Here is a 24,294-nt window from a genome sequence, read left to right on the forward strand (position 1 = left end):
GAAACCAGTTCCGAAAAATGGTCGAGAATTATAACTTGTCTAATAGCAACTGGAAGATATGTTGCGTCATAAGCCTCTGATGGTTCACAAGGTGCACGGTCCACTCGAAATCCTAATGCTGTATTTGTAGTGCATACACTAAGTCTTCTCTGTTGATGTCAGACTAGAGTTTTATTAGAGTTTTACTTTGCAACAATGGGATTCGAGCAATTGATGTGTATATTTTTAATAGTGCACAATGCTACTATTCCTAGGCTGAATGTATGACATGGCTCTTATGTATCATTATGTATCGTTTCCATTAAGTACTAATTTAAATAAAGTCCCTCTGTCCTCAGTGCTAGGTTGTGGGTTTAATACACATTATTATGATCAACCTGTTGAATAGTATAATAACAATATTCCTGTAAAAGTCATTTAGTAATGAACAACCTCAGTTCTGTGAAAGAACATCATGTCTCTGATGTGTACACTGCAGGCCTGACCGGTCTTGCTGGGGCTTCTCTCCTGGAGGCGCTCAATCAGACCCAGTGGTGACACATGGCAAGACGCTCCTCGGGGCGCGTCTTGCTTCGGCCTCTCTCCTGGAGGCGCTCAGTCAGACCCAGTGGTGACACGTGGCAAGAAGCTCCTCGGGGCGCATCTTGCTTGGGGCTCTCCTGGAGGCGCTCAGTCAGACCCAGTGTTGACACTTGGCAAGACGCTCGTTGGGGCGCGTCTTGCTTGGGCCTCTCTCCTGGAGGCGCTCAGTCAGACCCAGTGTTGACATGTGGCATGACACTCCTCGGGGCGCGTCTTGCTTGGGCCTCTCTCATGGAGGCCCTCTGTCAGACCCAGTGTTGACATGTGTCAAGACGCTCCTCGGGGCGCGTCATGCTTTGGCCTCTCTCTTGGAGGCGGTCAGTCAGACCGAGTGCTGACATGTGGCAAGAAGCTCCTCTGGGCGCGTCTTGCTTGGGCTTCTCTCCTGGAGGCCCTCAGTAAGACCCATTGTTGACATTTGGCAAGACGCTACTCGTGGCGCGTCTTGCTTGGGCCTCTCTCCAGAAGGCCCTCAATCAGACCCAGTGTTGACACGTGGCAAGACAATCCTCGGGGCGCGTCTTGCTTCGGCCTCTCTCCTGGAGGTGCTCAGTCAGACTGAGTAGTGACATGTGGCCTGACGCTCCTCGGGGCGCGTCTTGCTTTCGCCTCTCTCCTGGAGGCGCTCAGTCAGACCCAGTGGTGACATGTGGCAAGACACTCCTCGGGGCGCGTCTTGCTTGGGCCTCTCTCCTGGAGGCCCTCTGTCAGACCCAGTGTTGACATGTGTCAAGACGCTCCACGGGGCGCGTCTTGCTTGGGCTTCTCTCCTGGAGGCCCTCAGTCAGACCCATTAATGACATGTGGCAAGACGCTCCTCGGGGCGCGTCTTGCTTGGGCCTCTCTCCTGGAGGCGCTCAGTCAGAACCAGAGGTGACATGTGGCAAGACGCTCCTCGGGGCACGTCTTGCTTGGGCCTCTCTCCTGGAGGCCCTCTGTCAGACCCAGTGTTTACATGTGGCAAGACGCTCCTCCGGGCGCATCTTGCTTGGGCCTCTCTCCTGGAGGCCCTCAGTAAGACCCATTGTTGACATGAGGCAAGACGCTCCTCGGGGCGCGTCTTGCTTGGGCCTCTCTCCAGAAGGCCCTCAATCAGACCCAGTGTTGAGATGTGGCAAGACGCTCCTCGGGGCGCGTCTTGCTTGGGCCTCTCTCCTGGAGGCGCTCAGTCAGACTGAGTAGTGACATGTGGCCTGACGCTCCTCGGGGCGCGTCTTGCTTGGGCCTCTCTCCTGGAGGCGCTCAGTCAGACCCAGTGTTGACATGTGGCAAGACGCTCCTCCGGGCGCGTCTTGCTTGGGCTTCTCTCCTGGAGGCCCTCAGTCAGACCCATTGTTGACATGTGGCAAGACGCTCCTCGGGGCACATCTTGCTTGGGCCTCTCTCCTGGAGGCGCTCAGTCAGACCGAGTAGTGACATGTGGCAAGACGCTCCTCGGGGCGCGTCTTGCTTGGACCTCTCTCCTGGAGGCGCTCAGTTAGACCGAGTGCTGACATAAGGCAAGACGCTCCTCGGGGCGCATCTTGCTTGGGCTTCTCTCCTGGAGGCCCTCAGTAAGACCCATTGTTGATATGTGGCACGACGCTCCTCGGGGCGCGTCTTGCTTGGGCCGTTCTCCTGGAGGCGCTCAGTCAGACCGAGTGCTGACATGTGGAAAGACGCTCCTCGGGGCGCGTCTTGCTTGGGATTCTCTCCTGGAGGTGCTCAGAAAGACCCAGTGTTGACATGTGACAAGACGCTCCTCGGGGCGCGTCTTGCTTGGGCCTCTCTCCTGGAGGCGCTCAGTCAGACCCAGTGGTGACATGTGGCAAGACACTCTTCGGGGCGCGTCTTGCTTGGGCCTCTCTCCTGGAGGCCCTCTGTCAGACCCAGTGTTGGCATGTGGCAAGACGCTCCTCAGGGCCCGTCTTGGTTGGGCCTCTCTCCTGGAGGCACTCAGTCAGACCCAGTGGTGACATGTGGCAAGACGCTCCTCGGGGTGCGTATTGCTTGGGCCTCTCTCCTGGATGCCCTCTGTCAGACCGAGTGTTGACATGTGGCAAGACTCTCCTCGGGGCGCGTCTTGCTTGGGCTTCTCTCATGGAGGCCCTCAGTCAGACCCAGTGTTGACATGTGTCAAGACGCTCCTCGGGGCGTGTCTTGCTTGGGCCTCTCTCCTGGATGCGCTCAGTCAGACCCAGTGTTGACATGTGGCAAGACGCTCCTCGGGGCGCGTCTTGCTTGGGCTTCTCTCCTGGAGGCCCTCAGTCAGACCCATTGTTGACATGTGGCAAGACGCTCCTCGGGGCACGTCTTGCTTGGGCCTCTCTCCTGGAGGCGCTCAAACAGACCGAGTAGTGACATGTGGCAAGACTCTCCTCGGGGCGTGTCTTGCTGGGGCTTCTCTCATGGAGGCACTCAGTCAGACCCAGTGTTGACATGTGGCAAGACGCTCCTCGGGGCGCGTCTTGCTTGGACCTCTCTCCCTGAGGCGCTCAGTCAGACCGAGTAGTGACATGTGGCAAGACGCTCCTCGGGGCGCGTCTTGCTTGGACCTCTCTCCCTGAGGGGCTCAGTCAGACCCAGTGTTGACATTTGGCAAGACACTCCTCGGGGCGCGTCTTGCTTGGGCCTCTCTCATGGAGGCCCTCTGTCAGACCCAGTGTTGACATGTGTCAAGACGCTCCTCGGGGGGCGTCTTGCTTTGGCCTCTCTCCTGGAGGCGCTCAGTCAGACCGAGTGCTGACATGTGGCAAGACGCTCCTCGGGGCGCGTCTTGCTTTGGCCTCTCTCCTGGAGGCGCTCAGACAGACCGAGTGCTGACATGTGGCAAGAAGCTCCTCGGGGCGCGTCTTGCTTGGGTTTCTCTCCTGGAGGCCCTCAGTAAGACCCATTGTTGACATGTGGCAAGACGCTCCTCGGGGCGCGTCTTGCTTGGGCCTCTCTCCTGGAGGCGCTCAGTCAGACTGAGTAGTGACATGTGGCCTGACGCTCCTCGGGGCGCGTGTTGCTTGGGCCTCTCTCCTGGAGGCACTCAGTCAGACCGAGTGCTGACATGTGGCAAGAAGCTCCTCGGGGCGCGTCTTGCTTGGGCTTCTCTCCTGGAGGCCCTCAGTAAGACCCATTGTTGACATGTGGCAAGACGCTCCTCGGGGCGCATCTTGCTTGGGCCTCTCTCCAGAAGGCCCTCAATCAGACCCAGTGTTGACACGTGGCAAGACTCTCCTCGGGGCGCGTCTTGCTTGGGCCTCTCTCCTGGAGGCGCTCAGTCAGAATGAGTAGTGACATGTGGCCTGACGCTCCTCGGGGCGCGTGTTGCTTGGGCCTCTCTCCTGGAGGCGCTCAGTCAGACCAAGTGGTGACATGTGGCCTGACGCTCCTTGGTGCACGTGTTGCCTGGGCCTCTCTCCTGGAGGCGCTCAGTCAGACCAAGTGGTGACATGTGGCAAGACACTTCTCGGGGCGCGTCTTGCTTGGGCCTCTCTCCTGGAGGCCCTCTGTCAGACCCAGTGTTGACATGTGGCAAGACAGTCCTCGGGGCGCGTCTTGCTTGGGCCTCTCTCATGGAGGCCCTCTGTCAGACCCAGTGTTGACATGTGTCAAGACACTCCTCGGGGCGCGTCTTGCTTTGGCCTCTCTCCTGGAGGCGCTCGGTCAGACCGAGTGCTGACATGTGGCAAGACGCTCCTCGGGCCGCGTGTTGCTTGGGCTTCTCTCCTGGAGGCCCTCAGTCAGACCCATTGTTGACATGTGGCAAGAAGCTCCTCGGGGCGCGTCTTGCTTGGGCCTCTCTCCTGGAGGCGCTCAGTCAGACCGAGTGCTGACATGTGGCAAGACGCTCCTCGGGGCGCGCCTTGCTTGGGCTTCTCTCCTGGAGGTGCTCAGGAAGACCCAGTGTTGACATGTGACAAGACGCTCCTCGGGGCGCGTCTTGCTTGGGCCTCTCTCCTGGAGGCGCTCAGTCAGACCCAGTGGTGACATGTGGCAAGACACTCCTCGGGGCGCGTCTTGGTTGGGCCTCTCTCCTGGAGGCGCTCAGTCAGACCCAGTGGTGACATGTGGCAAGACGCTCCTCGGGGCGCGTATTGCTTGGGCCTCTCTCCTGGATGCCCTCTGTCAGACCGAGTGTTGACATGTGGCAAGACTCTCCTCGGGGCGCGTCTTGCTTGGGCTTCTCTCATGGAGGCCCTCAGTCAGACCCAGTGTTGACATGTGTCAAGACGCTCCTCGGGGCGTGTCTTGCTTGGGCCTCTCTCCTGGATGCGCTCAGTCAGACCCAGTGTTGACATGTGGCAAGACGCTCCTCGGGGCGCGTCTTGCTTGGGCTTCTCTCCTGGAGGCCCTCAGTCAGACCCATTGTTGACATGTGGCAAGACGCTCCTCGGGGCACGTCTTGCTTGGGCCGCTCTCCTGGAGGCGCTCAAACAGACCGAGTAGTGACATGTGGCAAGACTCTCCTCGGGGCGTGTCTTGCTGGGGCTTCTCTCATGGAGGCACTCAGTCAGACCCAGTGTTGACATGTGGCAAGACGCTCCTCGGGGCGCGTCTTGCTTGGACCTCTCTCCCTGAGGCGCTCAGTCAGACCGAGTAGTGACATGTGGCAAGACGCTCCTCGGGGCGCGTCTTGCTTGGACCTCTCTCCCTGAGGCGCTCAGTCAGACCCAGTGTTGACATTTGGCAAGACACTCCTCGGGGCGCGTCTTGCTTGGGCCTCTCTCATGGAGACCCTCTGTCAGACCCAGTGTTGACATGTGTCAAGACGCTCCTCGGGGGACGTCTTGCTTTGGCCTCTCTCCTGGAGGCGTTCAGTCAGACTGAGTAGTGACATGTGGCCTGACGCTCCTCGGGGCGCGTGTTGCTTGGGCCTCTCTCCTGGAGGCACTCAGTCAGACCGAGTGCTGACATGTGGCAAGAAGCTCCTCGGGGCGCATCTTGCTTGGGCCTCTCTCCAGAAGCTCCTCAATCAGACCCAGTGTTGACACGTGGCAAGACGCTCCTCGGGGCGCGTCTTGCTTGGGCCTCTCTCCTGGAGGCGCTCAGTCAGAATGAGTAGTGACATGTGGCCTGACGCTCCTCGGGGCGCGTGTTGCTTGGGCCTCTCTCCTGGAGGCGCTCAGTCAGACCAAGTGGTGACATGTGGCCTGACGCTCCTCGGTGCGCGTGTTGCCTGGGCCTCTCTCCTGGAGGCGCTCAGTCAGACCAAGTGGTGACATGTGGCAAGACACTTCTCGGGGCGCGTCTTGCTTGGGCCTCTCTCCTGGAGGCCCTCTGTCAGACCCAGTGTTGACATGTGGCAAGACACTCCTCGGGGCGCGTCTTGCTTGGGCCTCTCTCATGGAGGCCCTCTGTCAGACCCAGTGTTGACATATGTCAAGACACTCCTCGGGGCGCGTCTTGCTTTGGCCTCTCTCCTGGAGGCGCTCAGTCAGACCGAGTGCTGACATGTGGCAAGACGCTCCTCGGGCCGCGTGTTGCTTGGGCTTCTCTCCTGGAGGCCCTCAGTCAGACCCATTGTTGACATGTGGCAAGACGCTCCTCGGGGCGCGTCTTGCTTGGGCCTCTCTCCTGGAGGCGCTCAGTCAGACCGAGTGCTGACATGTGGCAAGACGCTCCTCGGGGCGCGCCTTGCTTGGGCTTCTCTCCTGGAGGCGCTCAGAAAGACCCAGTGTTGAAATGTGACAAGACGGTCCTCGGGGCACGTCTTGCTTGGGCCTCTCTCCTGGAGGCGCTCAGTCAGAACCAGAGGTGACATGTGGCAAGACGCTCCTCGGGGCGCGTCTTGCTTGGGCCTCTCTCCTGGAGGCCCTCTGTCAGACCCAGTGTTGGCATGTGGCAAGACGCTCCTCAGGGCCCGTCTTGGTTGGGCCTCTCTCCTGGAGGCGCTCAGTCAGACCCAGTGGTGACATGTGGCAAGACGCTCCTCGGGGCGTGTATTGCTTGGGCCTCTATCCTGGATGCCCTCTGTCAGACCGAGTGTTGACATGTGGCAAGACTCTCCTCGGGGCGCGTCTTGCTTGGGCTTCTCTCATGGAGGCCCTCAGTCAGACCCAGTGTTGACATGTGTCAAGACGCTCCTCGGGGCGTGTCTTGCTTGGGCCTCTCTCCTGGATGCGCTCAGTCAGACCCAGTGTTGACATGTGGCAAGACGCTCCTCGGGGCGCGTCTTGCTTGGGCTTCTCTCCTGGAGGCCCTCAGTCAGACCCATTGTTGACATGTGGCAAGACGCTCCTCGGGGCACGTCTTGCTTGGGCCTCTCTCCTGGAGGCGCTCAAACAGACCGAGTAGTGACATGTGGCAAGACTCTCCTCGGGGAGTATCTTGCTGGGGCTTCTCTCATGGAGGCACTCAGTCAGACCCAGTGTTGACATGTGGCAAGACGCTCCTCGGGGCGCGTCTTGCTTGGACCTCTCTCCCTGAGGCGCTCAGTCAGACCGAGTAGTGACATGTGGCAAGACGCTCCTCGGGGCGCGTCTTGCTTGGACCTCTCTCCCTGAGGCGCTCAGTCAGACCCAGTGTTGACATTTGGCAAGACACTCCTCGGGGCGCGTCTTGCTTGGGCCTCTCTCATGGAGGCCCTCTGTCAGACCCAGTGTTGACATGTGTCAAGACGCTCCTCGGGGGGCGTCTTGCTTTGGCCTCTCTCCTGGAGGCGCTCAGTCAGACCGAGTGCTGACATGTGGCAAGACGCTCCTCGGGGCGCGTCTTGCTTTGGCCTCTCTCCTGGAGGCGCTCAGACAGACCGATTGCTGACATGGTGCAAGAAGCTCCTCGGGGCGCGTCTTGCTTGGGTTTCTATCTGGAGGCCCTCAGTAAGACCCATTGTTGACATGTGGCAAGACGCTCCTCGGGGCGCGTCTTGCTTGGGCCTCTCTCCTGGAGGTGCTCAGTCAGACTGAGTAGTGACATGTGGCCTGACGCTCCTCGGGGCGCGTGTTGCTTGGGCCTCTCTCCTGGAGGCGCTCAGTCAGACCGAGTGCTGACATGTGGCAAGAAGCTCCTCGGGGCGCGTCTTGCTTGGGCTTCTCTCCTGGAGGCCCTCAGTAAGACCCATTGTTGACATGTGGCAAGACGCTCCTCGGGGCGCGTCTTGCTTGGACCTCTCTCCAGAAGGCCCTCAATCAGACCCAGTGTTGACACGTGGCAAGACGCTCCTCGGGGCACGTCTTGCTTGGGCCTCTCTCCTGGAGGCGCTCAGTCAGAATGAGTAGTGACATGTGGCCTGACGCTCCTCGGGGCGCGTGTTGCTTGGGCCTCTCTCCTGGAGGCGCTCAGTCAGACCAAGTGGTGACATTTGGCCTGACGCTCCTCGGTGCGCGTGTTGCCTGGGCCTCTCTCATGGAGGCGCTCAGTCAGACCAAGTGGTGACATGTGGCAAGACACTTCTCGGGGCGCGTCTTGCTTGGGCCTCTCTCCTGGAGGCCCTCTGTCAGACCCAGTGTTGACATGTGGCAAGACACTCCTCGGGGCGCGTCTTGCTTGGGCCTCTCTCATGGAGGCCCTCTGTCAGACCCAGTGTTGACATGTGTCAAGACACTCCTCGGGGCGCGTCTTGCTTTGGCCTCTCTCCTGGAGGCGCTCAGTCAGACCGAGTGCTGACATGTGGCAAGACGCTCCTCGGGCCGCGTGTTGCTTGGGCTTCTCTCCTGGAGGCCCTCAGTCAGACCCATTGTTGACATGTGGCAAGACGCTCCTCGGGGCGCGTCTTGCTTGGGCCTCTCTCCTGGAGGCGCTCAGTCAGACCGAGTGCTGACATGTGGCAAGACGCTCCTCGGGGCGCGCCTTGCTTGGGCTTCTCTCCTGGAGGCGCTCAGAAAGACCCAGTGTTGACATGTGACAAGACGGTCCTCGGGGCACGTCTTGCTTGGGCCTCTCTCCTGGAGGCGCTCAGTCAGAACCAGAGGTGACATGTGGCAAGACGCTCCTCGGGGCGCGTCTTGCTTGGGCCTCTCTCCTGGAGGCCCTCTATCAGACCCAGTGTTGACATGTGGCAAGACGCTCCTCGGGGCGCGTCTTGCTTGGGCCTCTCTCCTGGAGGCGCTCAGTCAGACTGAGTAGTGACATGTGGCCTGACGCTCCTCGGGGCGCGTCTTGCTTGGGCCTCTCTCCTGGAGGCGCTCAGTCAGACCCAGTGGTGACATGTGGCAAGACACTCCTCGGGGCGCGTCTTGCTTGGGCCTCTCTCCTGGAGGCCCTCTGTCAGACCCAGTGTTGACATGTGTCAAGACGCTCCTCGGGGCGCGTCTTGCTTGGGCTTCTCTCCTGGAGGCCCTCAGTCAGACCCATTGTTGACATGTGGCAAGACGCTCCTCGGGGCGCGTCTTGCTTGGGCTTCTCTCCTGGAGGCGCTCAGACAGACCCAGTGTTGACATGTGACAAGACGCTCCTCGGGGCGCGTCTTGCTTGGGCCTCTCTCCTGGAGGCGCTCAGTCAGACACAGTGTTGACATGTGGCAAGACACTCCTCGGGGCGCGTCTTGCTTGGGCTTCTCTCATGGAGGCCCTCAGTAAGACCCATTGTTGACATGTGGCAAGACTCTCCTCCGGGCGCGTCTTGCTTGGGCTTCTCTCATGGAGGCCCTCAGTCAGACCCAGTGTTGACATGTGGCAAGATGCTCCTCGGGGCGTGTCTTGCTTGGGCCTCTCTCCTGGAGGCGCTCAGTAAGACCCAGTTTTGACATGTGGCAAGACGCTCCTCGGGGCGCGTCTTACTTGGGCCTCTCTCCTGGAGTCGCTCAGTCAGACCCAGTGTTGGCATGTGGCAAGACACTCCTCGGGGCGCGTCTTAGTTGGGCCTCTCTCCTGGAGGCGCTCATTCAGACCCAGTGGTGACATGTGGCAATACGCTCCCCGGGGCGCGTATTGCTTGGGCCTCTCTCCTGAATGCCCTCTGTCAGACCGAGTGTTGACATGTGGCAAGACGCTCCTCGGGGCGCGTCTTGCTTGAACCTCCCTCCTGGAGGCGCTCAGTCAGACCGAGTAGTGACATTTGGCAAGACGCTCCTCGGGGCGCGTCTTGCTTGGACCTCTCTCCTGGACGCGCTCAGTTAGACCGAGTAGTGACACGTGGCAAGACGCTCCTCGGGGCGCATCTTGCTTGGGCCTCTCTCCTGGAGGCGCTACGTCAGACCCAGTGTTGACACATGGCAAGACGCTCCTCGGGGCGTGTCTTGCTTGGGCCTCTCTCCTGGAGGCGCTCAGTCAGACACAGTGTTGACGTGTGGCAAGACACTCCTCGGGGCGCGTCTTGCTTGGGCTTCTCTCATGGAGGCCCTCAGTCAGACCCAGTGTTGGCATGTGTCAAGATGCTCCTCGGGGCGTGTCTTGCTTGGTCCTCTCTCCTGGAGGCGCTCAGTCAGACCCAGTGTTGACATGTGGCAAGACGCTCCTCGGGGCGCGTCTTGCTTGGGCTTCTCTCCTGGAGTCGCTCAGTCAGACCCAGTGTTGGCATGTGGCAAGACACTCCTCGGGGCGCGTCTTGGTTGGACCTCTCTCCTGGAGGCGCTCATTCAGACCCAGTGGTGACTTGTGGCAAGACGCTCCCCGGGGCGCATATTGCTTGGGCCTCTCTCCTGAATGCCCTCTGTCAGACCCATTGTTGACATGTGGCAAGACTCTCCACGGGGCGCGTCTTGCTTGGGCTTCTCTCATGGAGGCCCTCAGTCCGACCCAGTGTTGACATGTGTCAAGACGCTCCTCGGGGCGTGTCTTGCTTGGGCCTCTCTCCTGGATGCGCTCAGTCAGACCCAGTGTTGACATGTGGCAAGACGCTCCTCGGGGCACGTCTTGCTTGGGCCTCTCTCCTGGAGGCGCTCAGTCAGACCGAGTAGTGACATGTGGCAAGACGCTCCTCGGGGCGCGTCTTGCTTGGACCTCCCTCCTGGAGGCGCTCAGTCAGACCGAGTAGTGACATTTGGCAAGACGCTCCTCGGGGCGCGTCTTGCTTGGACCTCTCTCCTGGATGCGCTCAGTTAGACCAAGTAGTGACACGTGGCAAGACGCTCCTCGGGGCGCGTCTTGCTTGGACCTCTCTCCAGAAGGCCCTCAATCAGACCCAGTGTTGACACGTGGCAAGACGCTCCTCGGGGCACGTCTTGCTTGGGCCTCTCTCCTGGAGGCGCTCAGTCAGAATGAGTAGTGACATGTGGCCTGACGCTCCTCGGGGCGCGTGTTGCTTGGGCCTCTCTCCTGGAGGCGCTCAGTCAGACCAAGTGGTGACATTTGGCCTGACGCTCCTCGGTGCGCGTGTTGCCTGGGCCTCTCTCATGGAGGCGCTCAGTCAGACCAAGTGGTGACATGTGGCAAGACACTTCTCGGGGCGCGTCTTGCTTGGGCCTCTCTCCTGGAGGCCCTCTGTCAGACCCAGTGTTGACATGTGGCAAGACACTCCTCGGGGCGCGTCTTGCTTGGGCCTCTCTCATGGAGGCCCTCTGTCAGACCCAGTGTTGACATGTGTCAAGACACTCCTCGGGGCGCGTCTTGCTTTGGCCTCTCTCCTGGAGGCGCTCAGTCAGACCGAGTGCTGACATGTGGCAAGACGCTCCTCGGGCCGCGTGTTGCTTGGGCTTCTCTCCTGGAGGCCCTCAGTCAGACCCATTGTTGACATGTGGCAAGACGCTCCTCGGGGCGCGTCTTGCTTGGGCCTCTCTCCTGGAGGCGCTCAGTCAGACCGAGTGCTGACATGTGGCAAGACGCTCCTCGGGGCGCGCCTTGCTTGGGCTTCTCTCCTGGAGGCGCTCAGAAAGACCCAGTGTTGACATGTGACAAGACGGTCCTCGGGGCACGTCTTGCTTGGGCCTCTCTCCTGGAGGCGCTCAGTCAGAACCAGAGGTGACATGTGGCAAGACGCTCCTCGGGGCGCGTCTTGCTTGGGCCTCTCTCCTGGAGGCCCTCTATCAGACCCAGTGTTGACATGTGGCAAGACGCTCCTCGGGGCGCGTCTTGCTTGGGCCTCTCTCCTGGAGGCGCTCAGTCAGACTGAGTAGTGACATGTGGCCTGACGCTCCTCGGGGCGCGTCTTGCTTGGGCCTCTCTCCTGGAGGCGCTCAGTCAGACCCAGTGGTGACATGTGGCAAGACACTCCTCGGGGCGCGTCTTGCTTGGGCCTCTCTCCTGGAGGCCCTCTGTCAGACCCAGTGTTGACATGTGTCAAGACGCTCCTCGGGGCGCGTCTTGCTTGGGCTTCTCTCCTGGAGGCCCTCAGTCAGACCCATTGTTGACATGTGGCAAGACGCTCCTCGGGGCGCGTCTTGCTTGGGCTTCTCTCCTGGAGGCGCTCAGACAGACCCAGTGTTGACATGTGACAAGACGCTCCTCTGGGCGCGTCTTGCTTGGGCCTCTCTCCTGGAGGCGCTCAGTCAGACACAGTGTTGACATGTGGCAAGACACTCCTCGGGGCGCGTCTTGCTTGGGCTTCTCTCATGGAGGCCCTCAGTAAGACCCATTGTTGACATGTGGCAAGACTCTCCTCCGGGCGCGTCTTGCTTGGGCTTCTCTCATGGAGGCCCTCAGGCAGACCCAGTGTTGACATGTGTCAAGATGCTCCTCGGGGCGTGTCTTGCTTGGGCCTCTCTCCTGGAGGCGCTCAGTAAGACCCAGTTTTGACATGTGGCAAGACGCTCCTCGGGGCGCGTCTTACTTGGGCCTCTCTCCTGGAGTCGCTCAGTCAGACCCAGTGTTGGCATGTGGCAAGACACTCCTCGGGGCGCGTCTTGGTTGGGCCTCTCTCCTGGAGGCGCTCATTCAGACCCAGTGGTGACATGTGGCAATACGCTCCCCGGGGCGCGTATTGCTTGGGCCTCTCTCCTGAATGCCCTCTGTCAGACCGAGTGTTGACATGTGGCAAGACGCTCCTCGGGGCGCGTCTTGCTTGAACCTCCCTCCTGGAGGCGCTCAGTCAGACCGAGTAGTGACATTTGGCAAGACGCTCCTCGGGGCGCGTCTTGCTTGGACCTCTCTCCTGGACACGCTCAGTTAGACCGAGTAGTGACACGTGGCAAGACGCTCCTCGGGGCGCATCTTGCTTGGGCCTCTCTCCTGGAGGCGCTACGTCAGACCCAGTGTTGACACATGGCAAGACGCTCCTCGGGGCGTGTCTTGCTTGGGCCTCTCTCCTGGAGGCGCTCAGTCAGACACAGTGTTGACGTGTGGCAAGACACTCCTCGGGGCGCGTCTTGCTTGGGCTTCTCTCATGGAGGCCCTCAGTCAGACCCAGTGTTGGCATGTGTCAAGATGCTCCTCGGGGCGTGTCTTGCTTGGGCCTCTCTCCTGGAGGCGCTCAGTCAGACCCAGTGTTGACATGTGGCAAGACGCTCCTCGGGGCGCGTCTTGCTTGGGCTTCTCTCCTGGAGTCGCTCAGTCAGACCCAGTGTTGGCATGTGGCAAGACACTCCTCGGGGCGCGTCTTGGTTGGACCTCTCTCCTGGAGGCGCTCATTCAGACCCAGTGGTGACATGTGGCAAGACGCTCCCCGGGGCGCATATTGCTTGGGCCTCTCTCCTGAATGCCCTCTGTCAGACCCATTGTTGACATGTGGCAAGACTCTCCACGGGGCGCGTCTTGCTTGGGCTTCTCTCATGGAGGCCCTCAGTCCGACCCAGTGTTGACATGTGTCAAGACGCTCCTCGGGGCGTGTCTTGCTTGGGCCTCTCTCCTGGATGCGCTCAGTCAGACCCAGTGTTGACATGTGGCAAGACGCTCCTCGGGGCACGTCTTGCTTGGGCCTCTCTCCTGGAGGCGCTCAGTCAGACCGAGTAGTGACATGTGGCAAGACGCTCCTCGGGGCGCGTCTTGCTTGGACCTCCCTCCTGGAGGCGCTCAGTCAGACCGAGTAGTGACATTTGGCAAGACGCTCCTCGGGGCGCGTCTTGCTTGGACCTCTCTCCTGGACGCGCTCAGTTAGACCAAGTAGTGACACGTGGCAAGACGCTCCTCGGGGCGCATCTTGCTTGGGCCTCTCTCCTGGAGGCGCTAAGTCAGACCCAGTGTTGACACGTGGCAAGACGCTCCTCGGGGCGCGTCTTGCTTTGGCCTCTCTCCTGGAGGCGCTCAGTCAGACACAGTGTTGACATGTGGCTAGACACTCCTCGGGGCGCGTCTTGCTTGGGCTTCTCTCATGGAGGCCCTCAGTAAGACCCATTGTTGACATGTGGAAAGAAGCTCCTCGGGGCGCGTCTTGCTTTGGCTTCTCTCCTGGAGGCCCTCAGTCAGACCCATTGTTGACATGTGGCAAGACGCTCCTCGGGGCGCGTATTGCTTGGGCCTCTCTCCTGGATGCCCTCTGTCAGACCCAGTGTTGACATGTGGCAAGACTCTCCTCGGGGCGCGTCTTGCTTGGGCTTCTCTAAGGAGGCCCTCAGTCACACCCAGTGTTGACATGTGTCAAGATGCTCCTCGGGGCGTGTCTTGCTTGGGCCTCTCTCCTGGAGGCGCTCAGTCAGACCCAGTGTTGACATGTGGCAAGACGCTCCTCGGGGCGCTTCTTGCTTGGGCTTCTCTCCTGGACGCCCTCAGTCAGACCCAGTGTTGACACGTGACAAGACGCTCCTCGGGGCGCGTCTTGCTTGGGCCTCTCTCCTGGAGGCGCTCAGTCAGAACCAGAGGTGACATGTGGCAAGACGCTCCTCGGGGCGCGTCTTGCTTGGGCCTCTCTCCTGGAGGCCCTCTGTCAGACCCAGTGTTGACAAGTGGCAAGACGCTCCTCCGGGCGCATCTTGCTTGGGCCTCTCTCCTGGAGGCCCTCAGTCAGACCCATTGTTGACATGTGGCAAGACGCTCCTCGGGGCGCGTCTTGCTTGGGCCTCTCTCCTGGAAACGCTCAGTCAGACCGAGTGCTGACATAAGGCAAGACGCTCCTCGGGGCGCATCTTGCTGGGGCCTCTCTCCTGGAGGCGCTCAGTCAGACCCGGTGCTGACATGTGGCAAGACGCTCCTCGTGGCGCGTCTTGCTTGGGCCTCTCTCCTGGAGGCGCTCAGTCAGACCCAGTGTTGACATGTGGCAAGACGCTCCTCGGGGCGCGTCTTGCTTGGCCCTCTCTCCTGGAGGCGCTCAGTCAGACCCAGTGTTGACATGTGGCAAGACGCTCCTCGGGGCACGTCTTGCTTGGGCCTCTCTCCTGGAGGCGCTCAGTCAGACCCAGTGGTGACACGTGGAAAGACGCTCCTCTGGGCGCGTCTTGCTTGGGCCTCTCTCCTGGAGGCACTCAGTAAGAACCATTGTTGACATGTGGCAAGACGCTCCTCGGGGCGCGCTTGCTTGGGCCTCTCTCCAGAAGGCCCTCAATCAGACCCAGTGTTGACATGTGTCACGACGCTCCTCGGGGCGCGTCTTGCTTTGGCCTCTCTCCTGGAGGCGCTCAGACAGACCGAGTGCTGACATGTGGCAAGAAGCTCCTCGGGGCGCGTCTTGCTTGGGTTTCTCTCCTGGAGGCCCTCAGTAATACCCATTGTTGACATGTGGCAAGACGCTCCTCGGGGCGCGTCTTGCTTGGGCCTCTCTCCTGGAGGCGCTCAGTCAGACTGAGTAGTGACATGTGGCCTGACGCTCCTCGGGGCGCGTGTTGCTTGGGCCTCTCTCCTGGAGGCGCTCAGTCAGACCGAGTGCTGACATGTGGCAAGAAGCTCCTCGGGGCGCGTCTTGCTTGGGCTTCTCTCCTGGAGGCCCTCAGTAAGACCCATTGTTGACATGTGGCAAGACGCTCCTCGGGGCGCGTCTTGCTTGGGCCTCTCTCCAGAAGGCCCTCAATCAGACCCAGTGATGACACGTGGCAAGACGCTCCTCGGGGCGCGTCTTGCTTGGGCCTCTCTCCTGGAGGCGCTCAGTCAGAATGAGTAGTGACATGCGGCCTGACGCCCCTCGGGGCGCGTGTTGCTTGGGCCTCTCTCCTGGAGGCCCTCAGTCAGACCAAGTGGTGACATGTGGCCTGATGCTCCTCGGTGCGCGTGTTGCCTGGGCCCCTCTCCTGGAGGCGCTCAGTCAGACCAAGTGGTGACATGTGGCAAGACACTTCTAGGGGCGCGTCTTGCTTGGGCCTCTCTCCTTTAGGCCCTCTGTCAGACCCAGTGTTGACATGTGGCAAGACACTCCTCGGGGCGCGTCTTGCTTTGGCCTCTCTCCTGGAGGCGCTCAGTCAGACCGAGTGCTGACATGTGGCAAGACGCTCCTCGGGCCGCGTGTTGCTTGGGCTTCTCTCCTGGAGGCCCTCAGTCAGACCCATTGTTGACATGTGGCAAGACGCTCCTCGGGGCGCGTCTTGCTTGGGCCTCTCTCCTGGAGGCGCTCAGTCAGACCGAGTGCTGACATGTGGCAAGACGCTCCTCGGGGCGCGCCTTGCTTGGGCTTCTCTCCTGGAGGCGCTCAGAAAGACCCAGTGTTGACATGTGACAAGACGGTCCTCGGGGCACGTCTTGCTTGGGCCTCTCTCCTGGAGGCGCTCAGTCAGAACCAGAGGTGACATGTGGCAAGACGCTCCTCGGGGCGTGTCTTGCTTGGGCCTCTCTCTTGGAGGCGCTCAGTCAGACTGAGTAGTGACATGTGGCCTGACGCTCCTCGGGGCGCGTCTTGCTTGGGCCTCTCTCCTGGAGGCGCTCAGTCAGACCCAGTGGTGACATGTGGCAAGACACTCCTCGGGGCGCGTCTTGCTTGGTCCTCTCTCCTGGAGGCCCTCTGTCAGACCCAGTGTTGACATGTGTCAAGACGCTCCTCGGGGCGCATTTTGCTTGGGCTTCTCTCCTGGAGGCCCTCAGTCAGACCCATTGTTGACATGTGGCAAGACGCTCCTCGGGGCGCGTCTTGCTTGGCCCTCTCTCCTGGAGGCGCTCGGTCAGACCCAGTGTTGACATGTGGCAAGACGCTCCTTGGGGCGCGTCTTGCTTGGGCCTCTCTCCTGGATGCCCTCTGTCAGACCCAGTGTTGACATGTGGCAAGACTCTCCTCGGGGCGTGTCTTGCTTGGGCTTCTCTCATGGAGGCCCTCAGCCAGACCCAGTGTTGACATGTGTCAAGATGCTCCTCGGGGCGTGTCTTGCTTGGGCCTCTCTCCTGGAGGCGCTCAGTCAGACCCAGTGTTGACATGTGGCAAGACGCTCCTCGGGGCGCGTCTTGCTTGGGCCTCTCTCCTGGAGTCGCTCAGTCAGACCCAGTGTTGGCATGTGGCAAGACACTCCTCGGGGCGCGTCTTGGTTGGGCCTCTCTCCTGGAGGCGCTAAGTCAGACCCAGTGTTGACACGTGGCAAGACGCTCCTCGGGGCGCGTCTTGCTTGGGCCTCTCTCCTGGAGGCGCTCAGTCAGACACAGTGTTGACATGTGGCAAGACACTCCTCGGGGCGCGTCTTGCTTGGGCTTCTCTCATGGAGGCCCTCAGTAAGACCCATTGTTGACATGTGGAAAGAAGCTCCTCGGGGCGCGTCTTGCTTTGGCTTCTCTCCTGGAGGCCCTCAGTCAGACCCATTGTTGACATGTGGCAAGACGCTCCTCGGGGCGCGTATTGCTTGGGCCTCTCTCCTGGATGCCCTCTGTCAGACCCAGTGTTGACATGTGGCAAGACTCTCCTCGGGGCGCGTCTTGCTTGGGCTTCTCTCATGGAGGCCCTCAGTCAGACCCAGTGTTGACATGTGTCAAGATGCTCCTCGGGGCGTGTCTTGCTTGGGCCTCTCTCCTGGAGGCGCTCAGTCAGACCCAGTGTTGACATGTGGCAAGACGCTCCTCGGGGCGCTTCTTGCTTGGGCTTCTCTCCTGGAGGCCCTCAGTCAGACCCAGTGTTGACATGTGACAAGACGCTCCTCGGGGCGCATCTTGCTTGGGCCTCTCTCCTGGAGGCGCTCAGTCAGAACCAGAGGTGACATGTGGCAAGACGCTCCTCGGGCCGCGTCTTGCTTGGGCCTCTCTCCTGGAGGCCCTCTGTCCGACCCGGTGTTGACATGTGGCAAGACGCTCCTCCGGGCGCATCTTGCTTGGGCCTTTCTCCTGGAGGCCCTCAGTCAGACCCATTGTTGACATGTGGCAAGACGCTCCTCGGGGCGCGTCTTGCTTGGGCCTCTCTCCTGGAGGCGCTCAGTCAGACCGAGTGCTGACATAAGGCAAGACGCTCCTCGGGGCGCATCTTGCTGGGGCCTCTCTCCTGGAGGCGCTCAGTCAGACCCAGTGCTGACATGTGGCAAGACGCTCCTCGTGGCGCGTCTTGCTTGGGCCTCTCTCCTGGAGGCGCTCAGTCAGACCCAGTGTTTACATGTGGCAAGACGCTCCTCGGGGCGCGTCTTGCTTGGCCCTCTCTCCTGGAGGCGCTCAGTCAGACCCAGTGTTGACATGTGGCAAGACGCTCCTCGGGGCGCGTCTTGCTTGGGCCTCTCTCCTGGAGGCGCTCAGTCAGACCCAGTGGTGACACGTGGAAAGACGCTCCTCGGGGCGCGTCTTGCTTGGGCCTCTCTCCTGGAGGCACTCAGTCAGACCCAGTGTTGACACGTGGCAAGACGCTCCTCGGGGCGCGTCTTGCTTGGGCCTCTCTCCTGGAGGCGCTCATTCAGACCCAGTGTTGGCATGTGGCAAGACACTCCTCGGGGCACGTCTTGGTTTGGCCTCTCTCCTGGAGGCGCTCATTCAGACCCAGTGTTGACATTTGGCAAGACACTCCTCGGGGCGCGTCTTGCTTGGGCCTCTCTCATGGAGGCCCTCTGTCAGACCCAGTGTTGACATGTGTCAAGACGCTCCTCGGGGGGCGTCTTGCTTTGGCCTCTCTCCTGGAGGCGCTCAGTCAGACCGAGTGCTGACATGTGGCAAGAAGCTCCTCGGGGCGCGTCTTGCTTGGGCTTCTCTCCCTGAGGCCCTCAGTAAGAACCATTGTTGACATGTCGCAAGACGCTCCTCGGGGCGTGTCTTGCTTGGCCCTCTCTCCAGAAGGCCCTCAATCAGACCCAGTGTTGACATGTGGCAAGACGCTCCTTGGGGCGCGTCTTGCTTGGGCCTCTCTCCTGGAGGCGCTCAGTCAGACTGAGTAGTGACATGTGGCCTGACGCTCCTCGGGGCGCGTGTTGCTTGGGCCTCTCTCCTGGAGGCGCTCAGTCAGACCAAGTGGTGACATGTGGCAAGACACTCCTCAGGGCGCGTCTTGCTTGGGCCTCTCTCCTGGAGGCCCTCTGTCAGACCCAGTGTTGACATGTGGCAAGAAACTCCTCGGGGCGCGTCTTGCTTGGGCCTCTCTCATGGAGGCCCTCTGTCAGACCCAGTGTTGACATGTGTCAAGACGCTCCTCGGGGCGCGTGTTGCTTTGGCCTCTCTCCTGGAGGCGCTCAGACAGACCGAGTGCTGACATGTGGCAAGAAGCTCCTCGGGGCGCGTCTTGCTTGGGTTTCTCTCCTGGAGGCCCTCAGTAAGACCCATTGTTGACATGTGGCAAGACGCTCCTCTGGGCGCGTCTTGCTTGGGCCTCTCTCCTGGAGGCGCTCAGTCAGACTGAGTAGTGACATGTGGCCTGACGCTCCTCGGGGCGCGTGTTGCTTGGGCCTCTCTCCTGGAGGCGCTCAGTCAGACCGAGTGCTGACATGTGGCAAGAAGCTCCTCGGAGCGCGTCTTGCTTGGGCTTCTCTCCTGGAGGCCCTCAGTAAGACCCATTGTTGACATGTGGCAAGACGCTCCTCGGGGCGCGTCTTGCTTGGGCCTCTCTCCAGAAGGCCCTCAATCAGACCCAGTGTTGACACGTGGCAAGACGCTCCTCGGGGCGCGTCTTGCTTGGGCCTCTCTCCTGGAGGCGCTCAGTCAGAATGAGTAGTGACATGTGGCGTGACGCTCCTCGGGGCGCGTGTTGCTTGGGCCTCTCTCCTGGAGGCGCTCAGTCAGACCAAGTGGTGTCATGTGGCCTGACGCTCCTCGGTGCACGTGTTGCCTGGGCCTCCCTCCTGGAGGTGCTCAGTCAGAACGAGTGCTGACATGTGGCAAGACGCTCCTCGGGCCGCGTGTTGCTTGGGCTTCTCTCCTGGAGGCCCTCAGTCAGACCCAGTGTTGACATGTGACAAGACGGTCCTCGGGGCACGTCTTGCTTGGGCCTCTCTCCTGGAGGCGCTCAGTTAGAACCAGAGGTGACATGTGGCAAGACGCTCCACGGGGCGCGTCTTGCTTGGGCCTCTCTCCTGGAGGCGCTCAGTCAGTCTGAGTAGTGACATGTGGCCCGACGCTCCTCGGGGTGCGTCTTGCTTGGGCCTCTCTCCTGGAGGCGCTCAGTCAGACCCAGTGGTGACATGTGGCAAGACACTCCTCGGGGCGCGTCTTGCTTGGGCCTCTCTCCTGGAGGCCCTCTGTCAGACCAAGTGTTGACATGTGTCAAGACGCTCCTCGGGGCGCGTCTTGCTTGGGCTTCTCTCCTGGAGGCCCTCAGTCAGACCCATTGTTGACATGTGGCAAGACGCTCCTCGGGGCGCGTCTTGCTTGGGCTTCTCTCCTGGAGGCGCTCAGACAGACCCAGTGTTGACATGTGACAAGACGCTCCTCGGGGCGCATCTTGCTTGGGCCTCTCTCCTGGAGGCGCTCAGTCAGAACCAGAGGTGACATGTTGCAAGACGCTCCTCGGGGCGCGTCTTGCTTGGGCCTCTCTCCTGGAGGCCCTCTGTCAGACCCAGTGTTGACATGTGGCAAGACGCTCCTCCGGGCGCATCTTGCTTGGGACTCTCTCCTGGAGGCCCTCAGTCAGACCCATTGTTGACATGTGGCAAGACGCTCCTCGGGGCGCGTCTTGCTTGGGCCTCTCTCCTGGAGGCGCTCAGTCAGACCGAGTGCTGACATAAGGCAAGACGCTCCTCGGGGCGCGTCTTGCTGGGGCCTCTCTCCTGGAGGCGCTCAGTCAGACCCAGTGCTGACATGTGGCAAGACGCTCCTCGGGGCGCGTCTTGCTTGGGCCTCTCTCCTGGAGGCGCTCAGTCAGACCCAGTGTTGACATGTGGCAAGACGCTCCTCGGGGCGCGTCTTGCTTGGCCCTCTCTCCTGGAGGCGCTCGGTCAGACCCAGTGTTGACATGTGGCAAGACGCTCCTCGGGGCGCGTCTTGCTTGGGCCTCTCTCCTGGAGGCGCTCAGTCAGACCCAGTGGTGACACGTGGAAAGACGCTCCTCGGGGCGCGTCTTGCTTGGGCCTCTCTCCTGGAGGTGCTCAGTCAGACCCAGTGTTGACACGTGGCAAGACGCTCCTCGGGGCGCGTCTTGCTTGGGCCTCTCTCCTGGAGGCGCTCAGTCAGACCCAGTGTTGGCATGTGGCAAGACACTCCTCGGGGCGCGTCTTGGTTGGGCCTCTCTCCTGGAGGCGCTCATTCAGACCCAGTGGTGACATGTGGCAAGACGCTCCTCGGGGCGCATATTGCTTGGGCCTCTCTCCTGAATGCCCTCTGTCAGACCGAGTGTTGACATGTGGCAAGACTCTCCTCTGGGCGCGTCTTGCTTGGGCTTCTCTCCTGGAGGCCCTCAGTCAGACCCATTGTTGACATGTGGCAAGACGCTCCTCGGGGCACGTCTTGCTTGGGCCTCTCTCCTGGAGGCGCTCAGTCAGACCGAGTAGTGACATGTGGCAAGACGCTCCTCGGGGCGCGTCTTGCTTGGACCTCCCTCCTGGAGGCGCTCAGTCAGACCGAGTAGTGACATTTGGCAAGACTCTCCTCGGGGCGCGTCTTGCTTGGACCTCTCTCCTGGACGCGATCAGTTAGACCGAGTAGTGACACGTGGCAAGACGCTCCTCGGGGCGCATCTTGCTTGGGCCTCTCTCCTGGAGGCGCTAAGTCAGACCCAGTGTTGACAAGTGGCAAGACGCTCCTCGGGGCGCGTCTTGCTTGGGCCTCTCTCCTGGAGGCGCTCAGTCAGACCCAGTGGTGTCATGTGGCAAGACACTCCTCGGGGCGCGTCTTGCTTGGGCCTCTCTCATGGAGGCCCTCTGTCAGACCCAGTGTTGACATGTGTCACGACGCTCCTCGGGGGGCGTCTTGCTTTGGCCTCTCTCCTGGAGGCGCTCAGTCAGACCGAGTGCTGACATGTGGCAAGAAGCTCCTCGGGGCGCGTCTTGCTTGGGCTTCTCTCCCTGAGGCCCTCAGTTAGAACCATTGTTGACATGTTGCAAGACGCTCCTCGGGGCGCGTCTTGCTTGGGCCTCTCTCCAGAAGGCCCTCAATCAGACCCAGTGTTGACATGTGGCAAGACGCTCCTTGGGGCGCGTCTTGCTTGGGCCTCTCTCCTGGAGGCGCTCAGTCAGACTGAGTAGTGACATGTTGGCCTGACGCTCCTCGGGGCGCGTGTTGCTTGGGCCTCTCTCCTGGAGGCGCTCAGTCAGACCAAGTGGTGACATGTGGTAAGACACTCCTCAGGGCGCGTCTTGCTTGGGCCTCTCTCCTGGAGGCCCTCTGTCAGACCCAGTGTTGACATGTGGCAAGAAACTCCTTGGGGCGCGTCTTGCTTGGGCCTCTCTCATGGAGGCCCTCTGTCAGACCCAGTGTTGACATGTGTCAAGACGCTCCTCGGGGCGGGTCTTGCTTTGGCCTCACTCCTGGAGGCGCTCAGACAGACCGAGTGCTGACAGGTGGCAAGAAGCTCCTCGGGGCGCGTCTTGCTTGGGTTTCTCTCCTGGAGGCCCTCAGTAAGTCCCATTGTTGACATGTGGCAAGACGCTCCTCGGGGCGCGTCTTGCTTGGGCCTCTCTCCTGGAGGCGCTCAGTCAGACTGAGTAGTGACATGTGGCCTGACGCTCCTCGGGGCGCGTGTTGCTTGGGCCTCTCTCCTGGAGGCGCTCAGTCAGACCGAGTGCTGACATGTGGCAAGAAGCTCCCCGGAGCGCGTCTTGCTTGGGCTTCTCTCCTGGAGGCCCTCAGTAAGACCCATTGTTGACATGTGGCAAGACGCTCCTCAGGGCGCGTCTTGCTTGGGCCTCTCTCCAGAAGGCCCTCAATCAGACCCAGTGTTGACACGTGGCAAGACGCTCCTCGGGGCGCGTCTTGCTTGGGCCTCTCTCCTGGAGGCGCTCAGTCAGAATGAGTAGGGACATGTGGCCTGACGCTCCTCGGGGCGCGTGTTGCTTGGGCCTCTCTCCTGGAGGCGCTCAGTCAGACCAAGTGGTGTCATGTGGCCTGACGCTCCTCGGGCCGCGTGTTGCTTGGGCTTCTCTCCTGGAGGCCCTCAGTCAGACCCATTGTTGACATGTGGCAAGACGCTCCTCGGGGCGCGTCTTGCTTGGGCCTCTCTCCTGGAGGCGCTCAGTCAGACCGAGTGCTGACATGTGGCAAGACGCTCCTCGTGGCGTGCCTTGCTTGGGCTTCTCTCCTGGAGGCGCTCAGAAAGACCCAGTGTTGACATGTGACAAGACGGTCCTCGGGGCACGTCTTGCTTGGGCCTCTCTCCTGGAGGCGCTCAGTCAGAACCAGAGGTGACATGTGGCAAGACGCTCCTCGGGGCGCGTCTTGCTTGGGCCTCTCTCCTGGAGGCGCTGAGTCAGACTGAGTAGTGACATGTGGCCTGACGCTCCTCGGGGTGCGTCTTGCTTGGGCCTCTCTCCTGGAGGCGCTCAGTCCGACCCAGTGGTGACATGTGGCAAGACACTCCTCAGGGCGCGTCTTGCTTGGGCCTCTCTCCTGGAGGCCCTCTGTCAGACCCAGTGTTGACATGTGGCAAGAAACTCCTCGGGGCGCGTCTTGCTTGGGCCTCTCTCATGGAGGCCCTCTGTCAGACCCAGTGTTGACATGTGTCAAGACGCTCCTCGGGGCGCGTCTTGCTTTGGCCTCTCTCCTGGAGGCGCTCAGACAGACCGAGTGCTGACATGTGGCAAGAAGCTCCTCGGGGCGCGTCTTGCTTGGGTTTCTCTCCTGGAGAACCTCAGTAAGACCCATTGTTGACATGTGGCAAGACGCACCTCGGGGCGCGTCTTGCTTGGGCCTCTCTCCTGGAGGCACTCAGTCAGACTTAGTAGTGACATGTGGCCTGACGCTCCTCGGGGCGCGTGTTGCTTGGGCCTCTCTCCTGGAGGCGCTCAGTCAGACCGAGTGCTGACATGTGGCAAGAAGCTCCTCGGAGCGCGTCTTGCTTGGGCTTCTCTCCTGGAGGCCCTCAGTAAGACCCATTGTTGACATGTGGCAAGACGCTCCTCGGGGCGCGTCTTGCTTGGGCCTCTCTCCAGAAGGCCCTCAATCAGACCCAGTGTTGACACGTGGCAAGACGCTCCTCGGGGCACGTCTTGCTTGGGCCTCTCTCCTGGAGGCGCTCAGTCAGAATGAGTAGTGACATGTGGCGTGACGCTCCTCGGGGCGCGTGTTGCTTGGGCCTCTCTCCTGGAGGCGCTCAGTCAGACCAAGTGGTGTCATGTGGCCTGACGCTCCTCGGTGCACGTGTTGCCTGGGCCTCTCTCCTGGAGGTGCTCAGTCAGACCGAGTGCTGAAATGTGGCAAGACGCTCCTCGGGCCGCGTGTTGCTTGGGCTTCTCTCCTGGAGGCCCTCAGTCAGACCCAGTGTTGACATGTGACAAGACGGTCCTCGGGGCACGTCTTGCTTGGGCCTCTCTCCTGGAGGCGCTCAGTCAGAACCAGAGGTGACATGTGGCAAGACGCTCCACGGGGCGCGTCTTGCTTGGGCCTCTCTCCTGGAGGCACTCAGTCAGTCTGAGTAGTGACATGTGGCCCGACGCTCCTCGGGGTGCGTCTTGCTTGGGCCTCTCTCCTGGAGGCGCTCAGTCAGACCCAGTGGTGACATGTGGCAAGACACTCCTCGGGGCGCGTCTTGCTTGGGCCTCTC

Source organism: Nothobranchius furzeri, chromosome 8 (genome assembly GCF_043380555.1).
Source record: "Nothobranchius furzeri strain GRZ-AD chromosome 8, NfurGRZ-RIMD1, whole genome shotgun sequence".
Lineage (NCBI taxonomy): Eukaryota > Metazoa > Chordata > Actinopteri > Cyprinodontiformes > Nothobranchiidae > Nothobranchius > Nothobranchius furzeri.